The sequence below is a fragment of the Solanum stenotomum genome, chromosome 3, assembly GCF_019186545.1.
Source record: "Solanum stenotomum isolate F172 chromosome 3, ASM1918654v1, whole genome shotgun sequence".
NCBI classification, from domain to species: Eukaryota; Viridiplantae; Streptophyta; class Magnoliopsida; order Solanales; family Solanaceae; genus Solanum; species Solanum stenotomum.
This window is the reverse complement of record NC_064284.1, coordinates 54,786,720-54,799,703: the sequence shown is the minus strand read 5'-3', so window position 1 is coordinate 54,799,703 and position 12,984 is coordinate 54,786,720. Positions and strand designations below refer to the sequence as shown.

Below are 12,984 nucleotides of genomic sequence, written 5' to 3'. Positions count from 1 at the left end.
TCATAAAATTAACTATTAAATAAATAATAAAAATTATAACAATACAACACTTCAATTGGCGTTATTACAAGTCATATGAACTTTTCTTCGTCTAAAATATTGAAATATTTAGAAATAGTAAAAAACTAAAACAAAAGGGCAATGTTTATATAGTAATTACTATAGTGAAGCAAACTACATGAGAGTCAAAATCACATAAGTAGCATTGATAAACAAAGTCATTATTTTTTCTAGAGCATCAAAAATAAATCGTGACAATTCTTTAAATTTTGGAAAAGATATTCAGAAGCATACATCTACATCAAAATGGAAATTGTTAACAAAATAAATGAATTTAAACTACATCATATTAACTTCATATATTGGAACATTACATACTAATGTATCTATTAAGCAAAAAAATAATTATTATATTATAAAAATTATTTTTCTCAAGTACTCGAGGTTATGGAATATACCCTCTTAGGATAGAACGACTTACTTGATCAGAATGGTGGTACCTCATATTCCGCTAAACTTCGAACTCGCTCAATGACAATAAATATAAAAAAAATTAAAATAAAAGAATTTCAGATCAATTTCAGGTGGAGGTCTTGTCAGGCTCTGAGCAAACTCTTAGTCTGAAGTTTCTGAAAAATAATCAACTTTTTGTTGTTTTTATGGGCATGCAAAGTGTGATGCTGAGGAGAGGTTAAATTTGTGGAATGATATTTACTGCATTAGTAATGATATTAACAATTCACCCTAGCTTATTGGGGGGATTTTAATGTCATTATGAGTGAGGAGGAAAAGATTGGGGGTGTGCCTGTATGCCCTGCTGAATATGAGGACTTTGCCTTTTGTATAAACTCCTGTGAGTTGGTGGATGTCAATTTCAAAGGAAGTCTTTTTACATGGTGGAATGGAAGGATAGATAATCAGTGTATTTTCAAAAGGCTTGATAGGTTCTTTATGAATCAGTCTTTTATGGAAAAGTTTGGGATAGTGGGAGCAGAACATTTAGCAAGAACAGGGTTTGATCATGCTCCTATGTTGCTTACTTGTGGTGAACAGAATCATTCTATTAGAAGACCTTTCATATTTCTCAAATTCTGGACAGAAAAAGCAGAATTTCAGTCGGTAGTAAAGAAAGTTGGGTGTCAAATGAGGTGGATGTGTTTATTAGTTGGAAACAAAAGATGAAAAAGACTAAAGCTGCTTTGTCAAACTGGAGTAAGGTATCTTTTGGAGATATTTTCAAACAATTATCTATTAGGGAGGAGATTGTTAGAATGAAGGAAGAATTATTTGAAGCTACCCCTACTACTGATAATAGAAGAATACTACATCAGGCTCATGCAAAATTAAAGAACTATGTGCATTTTGAAGAAGAATATTGGAGACAGAAAACAGGTATTCAATGGTTTACAGAGGGGAAAAAAATACAAGGTTCTTTCACAGTCTAGTGAAGGGCAGGAGAAAGAGGTTGAATATTAATAGAATTCAGAATATCGGAGGAGTATGGGTGGAAGGAGTGGAATAGGTAGTAGGAGCTACTCAGGAGTTTTTTCAAAAGCAATTCACATGCCATCATAATGGTGAGGATATCTCTTTATTGAGATATATTCATCCAAGTGTTAATGCAGGGGCTAACAGTAAACTGAATGAACAACCTACAAGAGAGGAGGTAAAAAAGGTTGTGTTTGATCTTAATGGAGACAGTGTAAGTGGCCCTGATTATTTTTCAGGGTATTTTTATCAGCATTGTTGGGATATTGTTGGTGATGATGTAGTTGTTGTGGTTAGTGCTTTCTTTAAAGGGGCCACTCTCCCTAAGTCTATTACTCGTACTAATTTGGTTCTTCTGCCTAAAAAGGACATAGTTCAGTCCTTCTCAGACATTAGACCAATCAGTCTAAGTAATTTCATTAACAAAGTAATTTCCAGGGTGATGAATGATAGAATTGGGGCGCTACTTCCATCTTTAATTTCCTAGATTCAATTTGGTTTTGTGAAGGGGAGGAGTATCAATGAGAATGTTTTATTGGCCCGGGAAATTATAGCTGACATAAGCAAGAGAGGTAATCCAACAAATATAGTCATCAAGATGGATATGGAAAAGGCTTATGATAGGGTTGATTGGAGTTTTTTGATAAAGGTGTTGGAAAAAATGGGGCTTGATGCTGGTGTTGTGGATAAAATTTGGAGATTGGTTGCTAACAACTGGTATTCTATCTTACTCAATGGGCATGCTAGTGGTTTCTTTCACTCTACTAAGGGGGGGGGGGGGGGGAAGCAATGAGACCCTCTATCTTATGTTTTATACATTCTTACTGTTGAGGTGTTGTCAAGACGTTTAAATGCTTTGTTTTGTAATGAGGTCTACAAAGGTTTTGGGCTACCTAAATGGAGTGATCATATAAATCATCTTGCATATGCGGATGATACTATTACCTTTACTTCTGCAGATGGGAAATCTTTAGACTTATTGATGAATGTTCTGAGGGAATATGAGAAACAGTCAGGATAGAAGATAAGTACAGTTAAGAGCTCCTTTTTTGTATATCTTAAGACAGCACAGAACCTGATCTCTGGTGTTGAAGATAAGACTGGTTTTACTAAAGGGAAGTTTCCAATGATGTATTTGGGTTGTCCTATTGGTCATGCTAAAAAGAAAAAAATACACTTTTCCGAATTGATGAAGAAGGTTCATAACAAACTACAGGCATGAAAAGGAAAATTACTGTCTTTTAGAGGTAAGGCAGTATTAATTCAAAATGTTTTAAATAACATTCCTATTTATCTCATGTCTGTTATTATCCCCCCACGATGTATCATTCTAGACTTGCATAGAGTCTTTGCTAAATTTTTCTGGAAGTTTAGAGATATAGGTAATAACAAGCATTGGGTATCTTGGTCTGAGCTCTGTAAACCTAAGGAAGAAGGTGGATTGGGTTTTAGATCTATATTTGATGTCTCAAAAGCTTTATTTGCAAAATTATGGTGGGTATTTAGAACAAAGAAGACATTGTGATCAAATTTTATGTGGAATAAATATTGCAAAAAAGATAGACCACAATTGGTTGAATGGAAAAGTGGTTCATTAACTTGGAAGTATATGCTAGAAGCTAGAGATTTGATAGACCAAAATATTTGGCGGGAACCTAAAAATGGCCATTCAAGTGTCTAGTATGACAACTAGACAAAGTTAGGAGCTCTCCACTACATATTGCCTATAGATACTGCTAAAAGCTTGAAGTTGGAAGAAATTAGACATTGTTATTTGAATGGGGAGTGGAACTCTCACATGCTGCAAACTAGTTTTGGGGATAAAGTTAGCAGACATGTCATACAGTTCGGAAGAAACTCTAAAGATGATGATCAATAGGACAAACCTTGGTGGATGCTAAAGACAGATGAAAAATTCTCAGTAGGTTATGCTTGGGACTTTCTGAGAGAGAAGCATGGACTTTGTAAGAACTTCAACTATATCTGGAATAAAGGAATCCCTTTTAAGATATACTTTTTTCATATGGAGACTTTGGAAACAAAGACTTCCTATATGAGAGGTTCTTGTCAGAAATAGGATGTGCGATGGGGTGGTTTGTTACTTCTGTGAGGATAAAGTTCAGGAGACTATTGAACACCCCTTCTTTAATTGTCCACCATCTAACTATGTATGGAGATACTTTGGAGGCATGGTAGGAGTAGAAGGGCCTTTTTTGCAATTGAAAGACAATGTTTATAAATGGTGGAATACAAATGCTTCAACAAAACTTAAACCATTATTAATAGTTGTGTCAACGTTCATTTTGTGGCAAATATGGAAAAGAAGAAATGTTATTAAATTTGGAGGTTCTATGTCTGCTATGAACTTGAAAGGAGGTATATTCAAGAATTTAATGCTATTGGCAAATCATTTATATCCTTGGATACATATGATATCTAATAACTGGCATAATTTGGTGAGATACTTGGCAGACTATACTCCTAGGATATGTTGTAAGGTGGTTTATTGAAACCTACCAAAGGAAGCCCCTCTATTTATAGTCAACAAAGGGTAGTATGAACAAATATTTTTTGTGTCTTATCTGAAAAGTCATGACCTTTTCAAGAAGACACAACCCTTTGGAAAAGTCACAACTTATTGAAAAAGTTACAACTCTTTGGAAAAGTTATAACTTATTGAAAAGTCACAACTCTTTGAAAAAGTCACAACTCATCGAAAAAGTCACAACTCATCGAAAAAGTCACAATCTAAGTTAGGGATATTAAAGTAATTTAGCATTCAAGTTAGAAGTTTATGCTTTTAAAATAACTAGTTTCACGGCACGTGCGTTGCACGTGTGTATCGTATCATATACTATACGATGTTGTAAAATGAAATTAATATTACTAAATTGAAGCTTTTTAGTAAATGATTATAATTGAAAAAACATAGAAAAGTGATTTTAAATAATTATTACAGATTGTCGTAGAGTTACTTGTCTCTTTCGATCAAAATGACCAGATATCATTAATTGGTACATTTTAAAATACATTTAAAGTTTAAATATGGGAAGAAAGTGACATTTCTTTAGCAGTATTATGCTTTGTTTCACTCAATTTTGTAAACAAATTTAACCAAAATAATAGAAAAAAAATATCAATATAAAAAAGGTCACCAATAGTCTTTCCTTTTAAGGTTATGACCATAAATTATGGATACCATTTAAGTACAATTTTTCTTTTAAATATTCATGCTTCAAATTTAGTATGTGCATAATAATTACCATAAATATTTCAATATTTTATCGTTATACGTAATATATTTTTTTTTAGAAAATAGTATTACTCAAATAATATTTGAGTAAGTGTATCATAGAGAGGTAATTTTACGAAAAAAGGGTACTTCTATGGTGAATGTCAACACTGTTATAAGTAGAATGTTATAGAGATAATCTTTATGCTGTACAATCTTCTCTGCTTTCTAAAGAATTCTTTATTCTGTACAATCTTCTCTGCTTTCTCTTCAACTCGATCATGTTGGACAACTTCTAATTTATTGAGGGGCTTACCTATGTTATTTTGCTCAATCTGTGAGGCAACTGTGAGACCTTGACAGAGCATAAGAGTTGCAATATTTGTATACGTTATACAACAATTTATGCTAACTGATGTTTCAGTAATAGTTTTCTTGGAGAATTATATTTGTAACAAAATAGTGAGGTTTCTATTTTATAGGTAGGATATATAGGTCACTGAATAGTCATAGGTTTGTGGGTCTACTTTTTTTTTAATATAAACAAGAGGAGGAGGAGGAGGAGGAGGAGGAGGAGAAAGGAAAGGAAAAAGGACCTTTTAGGCGCTACTGAAGCCTTTATTATGCAGGGTGGCTTAGACTGGTGCCCTAACTGCATCTTAGTCAGTGTAAGTGTTGTGTTTCGACGTTTAACTTAGTTGTAGTTACCTACTGTGATGATTAAAGATTGAACCAACAAATAAATATAGATTTGGACGAAAGTTCACAACATATATTGTGCATATTGTGTTGAATTAACTAAAACATATATTTCTTCAATGTAGATGGCCAACTTCATCGGTTGCTCATTCATGTGTTATTACTGGTTTAAAGGCTGCTCAATCTCCTCCTTTTCGTGGTGTCTGAGTAGTTGTTTCTGATTTTTTTTTTTTCCAAAAGGCTTTTCCCGTTAATATGAAAGATACTTCTGCATCTTCCAATTAAAATTTATAACTTGTTTATTCTTATCTATGATTATTTTCCCTCTGCTGATGTTCCTTTGGTGCCGAATATTGCACACACAGAGGAACAAACAAGAGACTACAGCAAAGACTTGAACCCACAAGTATGCAATGGACAAATATCCTTGGTATGTCATGTCTGAGGAGAGGATCACTTTTTATTTTCAAGTATGTTGATATTTTCATTTACGTGTGAATTAGTGAAGGATTTACGTCCATGTCTATGGCTTCTTCATATGTGCTGTTTTTCAATGTTTTTATGTGCAACTTGAGAGTTGAGGGGAAGGATTTAGTTCTGGCAAACAAGCATTCTTAAAGCTAAAATCACATATAATTCGTTCATGTACTCCTACCTACTATGATCTAAGTTGTGCGGACTCTTCACTTTTGATGCCGCACCCGTATCGGATTCTCCAAAAATATACTACTCTTGATGAATCTGACACGCGCCCATCGATATTTTTGGAAAGTCCGAGCAACATAGACTATGATCATTCGATTGGTGCAGATAGAGCTGAACAGTCTCCCAAATTCTGTTCAAGAAACTGAAACAAAGATGGTGGAAATGTTTGCGTTAAACCATCTTATGTCTATTCATGTTTTGCAATAGGCTCGACAGATAGAGCTTTTTATATAGTGAAGATTCTTTACAAGGATGGGAAAAAATATAAACAAAAGTAAAAATTGAGCTAATTGATAATAATAGTATAATAACCCAAAAACCATTAAAATATAATTTTAATGATTTAACATAATTTAAGATACATATAAGCTAATTACTAGAAAAAGAGTATATACAAGAAAACAATACCAAACATACAAGCCCAACATTTATAGTAAATAAACATAGTGAGCAAAAAAGAGGAAAAAGTAGAATGGTTATTGATTATAGAAATTTAAATGCAAAAACTAAAACATATAATTACCCAATACCAAATAAAATATTAAAGATAAGACAAATACAATGATATAATTACTTCAATAAATTTGACTGCAAATCAGGATTTTACCACTTAAAGTTAGAAGAGGAATCTAAAAAACTTACAGCATTTAGAGTACCATAAGGATTTTATGAATGGAATGTATTACCATTTGGATATAAAAAATGCATCAGGTAGATATCAACACTTTATGGATAACTATTTTAAACAACTAGAAAATTGTGTAGTATATATTGATGATATATTACTATATTCCAAAACACAAGATGAACATATAAGATTATTAGAAAAAATTATACATATTATAGAATATTCAGGCATATGTCTAAGCAAAAAGAAAGCAGACTAATGAAAAAGCAAATAGAATTTTTAGGAATACAAATAGATAAAAATGGAATAAAAATGCAAACACATATAGTACAAAAAATAATTAACTCAAATGAACAACTAGATACAAAAAAGAAATTACAATCATTTCTAAGACTAGTAAATCACATAAGAGAATACATACCAAAATTAGCAGGGAATTTAAAACTATTACAACAAAAATTAAAGAAAGATGTAGAATACCGGATGAAAACAAAAAAATTACTTATGTAGTAGAATCAGACGCCAGTGAAAAAAGTTATGGAGGAGTCTTAAAATACAGGTATGATGAAGAAAAAATAGAACATCATTGCAGATATTATTCAGGAACATTCTGGATTTTTAAAGTCTTCTGATTGACTTAGCTCTGCATTTTTACAGTCATGCTGCTGACCTGTATTAGCATTAGACTTCAGATTATCTTCGTTAGTCTTTAATTTTTGTATCTCATTGTCCATACTGTCCACTTTTATGCAAAGTGTAGTAATGACTTTGAGTATATCTTCAATTGTATTTTCTTTCTCAGTCTGAGTAGCTTTGTCTTGATAAGTAATCTGCAATAACATTTTTATCAGTTTTTATTACTTCAATAGTAAATGTATTCTCTATTTCAACATATTCAATGTACAATGTGTCCTTTCTTTTCAGACACTGAAGGAATATATACTTCCACCAGATCCTTTTCTCTCAAACACAATTGGAACCTTCACTTAGCATATAATATTTGTACTTGAACACTCCATTAAATTTTGTTGGTATTGAAAATTTAGATAATGCACCTACATGAGTTTACAACAACAATATCTTCTTTATGAATCTAAGTCTAATACAAATTCTTATCGACACATCAAGATTTCAACAATAACTTATTGATCCCGAGCTATGCACAAGCAACATTTACTCTATGCATAAAATGTTGTATCAACTTTTAGTTATTTATAATAATACCTTGTTCGGGTAACTTAGTAATTTCACTTTTTGCCTTAACTTGCCCATCCAATATAGTTCTATCATGTTGCTTTAGCTAACAAACACGTATTACATACTTGGCGCAGATTTGGCGGCTACCTGATCTCCCTTGCCATTTAGCTTAGCAAGTATTGCTCTCCGCTTACAATCTTCTTTGGGGGTGTAAAGAAACCTATTGTTTAGAGTTTGAACTTGTGCTTAGTAATGGAATCTTTGAGGCTCCAATGAAAATGAAAGGTAAGGTTTTCTCATCTTCAAGAAAATCCTACAAAAGAGGAGCAACAAAATCGGAAAAAATGCGGTGACAGGTCATACCAATATAGTTTTCTTATCTTCGTATTTCGTAGTTAGTTGGACCAGACCCCATTTGTGAGATTACATTGATATGTTGTATTTATTTGCACAAATTTGTATGTGTATAAGCTTGTTAAACTATTTTATTACTTTCTCGGATTGGGATTCCACTTTTGATAGTTGATAGTAATATTGTTGCCACAACCTATGTATGCATGTGGTCTAATGGGTTGATTTATGATGAATTAGGCCTAGCAATTCCATATGAATGTAATTTTGGTGATTATACCTTTGGTAGTCTACACAATGTTTCTCATGTGCATACAATAATGTAATATCTGAAGCAAGTAATGTTGTAAGTGAATATTTAAACAATGAAAATTTTAAAGTGTGATATCAATTTATACTACAACAACCGTTGAGACTTGAGGAAATGATAATTGTTTTTTTCCCTGCAGACTCAACCCAACTCCAAGAGGCATGAGCGGAATTAATTATCACAAGTCCACCATGGCCAAAGCTTGCTTCACGGAAAACAGACCATTCTGGTTGGGGTACCTTGTACCTGTGAATAATTCGCCATGACATGTAAGTTCACTGTCATAATAACTTCCACTCTACAAAGCCTGAGATAAGCACTTTGTGAGAAGTTGTCTTTTCTTGTCAAAGTTGTTCAACTCAGAAACAGAATACAAAGATCATTAATGAACTAAATAAGTTCTTGTTTCCATTGCCATTTTAAGGATCCTGTGCTCAACGTGGCAAGAAAAATTAGTACAAGGAATACTTACTCTGTCAAATATCAGATCCATATTGAGCCACAAATACAAAGAGTGTAAAGTTAGGTTTAGTTGTACACGGTAAACTGCTTCGAGGTGTTGACTTTATTTTCCTAACCGACAAGTATTTTATCCATACTAATGTTAGGCTCTTATTTTAGCTTGGTTTTGAAATTGAAATTTCATTTTCCTATTGGAGTATTTGGTTTATTAACTTGTGTTTGTATTGTTGTAGGTTCTAATGTTGTCTTCTGACTTAATGTGTTGTCCAAAAACACAACTTATGATCTGCCTGTAAACAAGAATATTCTATTGCCCCAGTATCCTGTGGCATGCTTGCTACATGTTGTTTCAGTATTTGGGTGTAAGCTATTAAGAAATGAAGATGGAGTTGAGGTAAATGGATGAGAGACCGGAGAGAGGCCAGCTGCAACAATAGTGTCGTGTCTGTTAAAATCATATCCATGGATGAACACAATCTTATGTTTTGCTTGGTCTCTTGGTGCGCCATGTTCTTTGTAAGCTAAGTATCGTCCATCCCGATGTTTAATTCTAGGTGATGTGACAGGAGGGCCATCAGGGATGCCACAAATTTTCGAAGGAGAAAGCTGCATTGCACGATAAGCATACGCCACGAACCCCACGAAGAGGACTGCTAGAATTTTCCCAAGCATCCCTGAAATTTTTCCCCTTTACAAGCATGGAATAAAATCTTAAAAGTAAGAAAACAGAACACAATTGCTCTGTCAGAAGAACATTTATGCTTGTTGCTCGGGCTCTACAAAAATATAGGTAGGTGTGTGTTGGTCCTCTATGCATCTTTAAGGATAACATATAGGTAAAACAACATTTTTGGAGTGTCGAATGAAGAAAGATATTGCTTTGATAATTTTATTCGTGTCTCGACTTCATTTTTCATGCGACCAATTTCAAGTTGTAATTTCAATTTGGACTCGTGAGATGAAATTGAATTTTTTATTTACAAGTATGAATTGGTATTGATAAGTAGTTGAGCTAAATTTCTCGGGCCCGTGCCTTGCACGGTCATTCCACATCTAGTATATATATATATATATATATATATATATCCACTTTTACAGTCAAATTTTGAAAAATATGTTTTTCCTTTCGCAAGGTTGATTAGATTGTTTTTATTTGGGATAAAATATCCATCAAATAAACAATTTTTATTTAGCTCTTTATAGTTTATCACCATTCGAGCTTTTCCTCTTTTTATTTCAGCATGGTTTCTTACCATAAAAGCTGGGCTACTATGAAGACTTTTACTCATTCTTATTAGTTTTAGATTGAGTAATTCTTTAATTTGAATTTTAAATTCAATTTTATCATCTTCATTATAGAGCATGGGTTTTACTCTAATATATATATTGAAAAAACAAAATATTATTATTATTATTTTAATATATCAACAAGTCTTCATATAATCACATTCACTTATAATATTTTCTATTAGCCTCTTCCTATTAGGTACTTACTAAATTGTAACTAAAAATAAAAAAAATAACTGATAATCTCCGTCAAGAAAATGACTTCATATATATAAATAAACTAAACTAAACTAAAACAAAACAAAAAATATTAAGATGAACTGGGAAAATATCATTCTTAATAAGTGAGTTTTCTTCGGACATCCAAGAGGGTAAGTTTGTAATTCTTCCTTCTCCCTTCTTTCTTTCTTTGCCGCTTGTTCTTCACCGCTAGTTAAAACACGCACGCCTTGCATCTTGGCTCTTCCACATTTTTCATTCATGAAAATTCCATGTATGTGCCATGGAAAACAATCGATGCATTTTGTGCCTAAAATTGCAGACGAGGTTTCATTCGAATTCCTCAAAGAACTTGGTCGTACGACAAAAAGGTACTTCATTAATTTCCTATGTTCCCTATTTCGGAAGTTTTTCCTATCGAATTTACCCAGAAAATTCTTATTATGTCTTGTTTGATGTTCTGTTTGGTAATTTGAATTGCTAATTTACCTTTGTTTTTCTCTGTTTGCTTCTTCGTTTCAATATTCCTCAAATCCTTCTTTATCGCCTACACTCCTCTATTTGTATCTCTCTCTGAATTAATCTGTTTCTTCTTAATTTTCAATGTATGTAAGCAGTGTAAAGTTCTTATAGATTTCGCTAAAACTTTGAAAAGGTGCGCGCTCGCTTGCCCTTACGCCTCCCACTTCTCATGCTTACCTCTACGTATAGATAATGCTGCTATATGATAGAGTTGATGGTCCTAAAGTGTTTGATATAATTGATATAAGGTTATGTACATGCAGTTGTTACAAAAATAAAATATAAGAATTTGGATTGCCAAAGTTTACCATGCTTACTATGTATTCGACAATATGTTCGGAAGAAAGACGAAAGAAATAGTCATCAGTGATTGAGTACAATTAGTAATCGATACCGCTTAGTTATGGTATATTATTAGGTCGTAATTGGCTCCTAGCTGCTCTTTGTCGATTCTAGATAGAGCCCAATCAACCTCTTAAGATCAAGAACATCCTTAAGAGCAAAATAGTGGAATCCCGTGTCAATAAATGCATGAAAATTGCAGAATACTTGAAGGCTAAGAGATAAAGACTGAATCTTTAAACTTAGTAGAATACCACATCTCAAGAAATATGAAAAAACAATGCAAAAAACAAAGAGAACTTGAGGGTAAAGGCTAAAAAGTAAAGTGACAGCTTACTAAGAGCAAAACCTGGTGAATTTCATCGAAAGAAAAATATCAAAAAAATAAAAGCGCAAATAATAGTGGCAAAGTGAAAAGTGGAAATGGTTTGAAGTGTAGGAGTTTGATGTAGCTGGCGAAATGTTACTCAAGAACTCGCTCCTCGAAGGTTCTGGAGGCAACTCCAGTATCTTCTCATTAGTGAAGGAGTATTTTGTGACTTTGGATATCAATGTCTTTGTGCTTGAATTTATTCCAAACAAGAATTCTTTTGGATTTGTTAGTGCCATTGAGATCACTCGTGAGTGATAAGCTATTTGTTGACTCCATCAGTAAAGTTGGTGGCAATGGTGCTAACAGTTCTTTAAATTTAAGTAAACGAGGGATTCAGACTATGTACAGGTTGAACATTAGTGGTTCAACAATTAAACGGAATCCACTCAAGATTCAGGGTTCAGGAGGAAGTGGGAGGCGGATTCAAGTTATATGATCATTGCAGATGTAGGTTCAGAAGCCAAAAACCATTCCAACAATTACTTATGGTTCCCCAAATGACAGCTTTGTTGCTCAGCTTCTTGTATATGAAACAACAAGAATTATGAGCAACAGAAATGTTGTGGAGAAGTGATTGAACATGTTATGAAATTTGATATGGATCCACATTTTGATTATGTAATCTGCTTACATTTTTGTGAGTTTGACTATAATATACCAAATCAAAGGATCTTCAAAATTTATATAAATAGAAAAAAATACAGCAGACAACTACGACCTTTTCTCACAATCTGGGGAACAAACAAGGCATACCATGAAGATTAATTTGATGCAATATCCTCGAAAAGCAGCAATCCCTAGGTTGAACTTGCTCTAGATACAACGACCGGTTCTACAGGCACTGATGCTCTTTTGGATGGTTTGGAGGTTTTCACGTTGAGTCGGAATGGTAATCTTGCCTATATTGTTTTATTTTAAAAAAACTTAAAGAAGTTTTTAAGAGTCGCCACTTAATTTTTAAAGAAAAATTAAGAAAACTAACTTTTCAAAAGATTAAAACAGAAAATCTAATGAAAATTATTAAAGGGGTTCGGGGTTCATATTAATGTTTTAGGGAGGGTTTAAATGCATCTAAAACACCGCTAACTCACGGTTATCCAATAATTAACTATTTGGCTAGTTGATTTTCAAATAAAGGCATGCTTGACAAGTTTAGAAAATAAGCATAG

At 33.0% G+C, this 12,984-nt stretch overlaps 1 long non-coding RNA gene across 1 annotated transcript; it reads left to right on the top strand.

The window, feature by feature from the left end:
• Positions 1 to 5,753: 5,753 nt before the first annotated feature.
• LOC125860135 (uncharacterized) lies at positions 5,754 to 10,022 on the top strand. The gene is made up of 4 exons (XR_007445812.1): positions 5,754 to 5,849; positions 8,084 to 8,234; positions 8,750 to 8,879; positions 9,306 to 10,022. It is a non-coding gene; the product is annotated as an uncharacterized LOC125860135 (long non-coding RNA).
• The last annotated feature ends 2,962 nt before the right edge of the window (positions 10,023 to 12,984 follow it).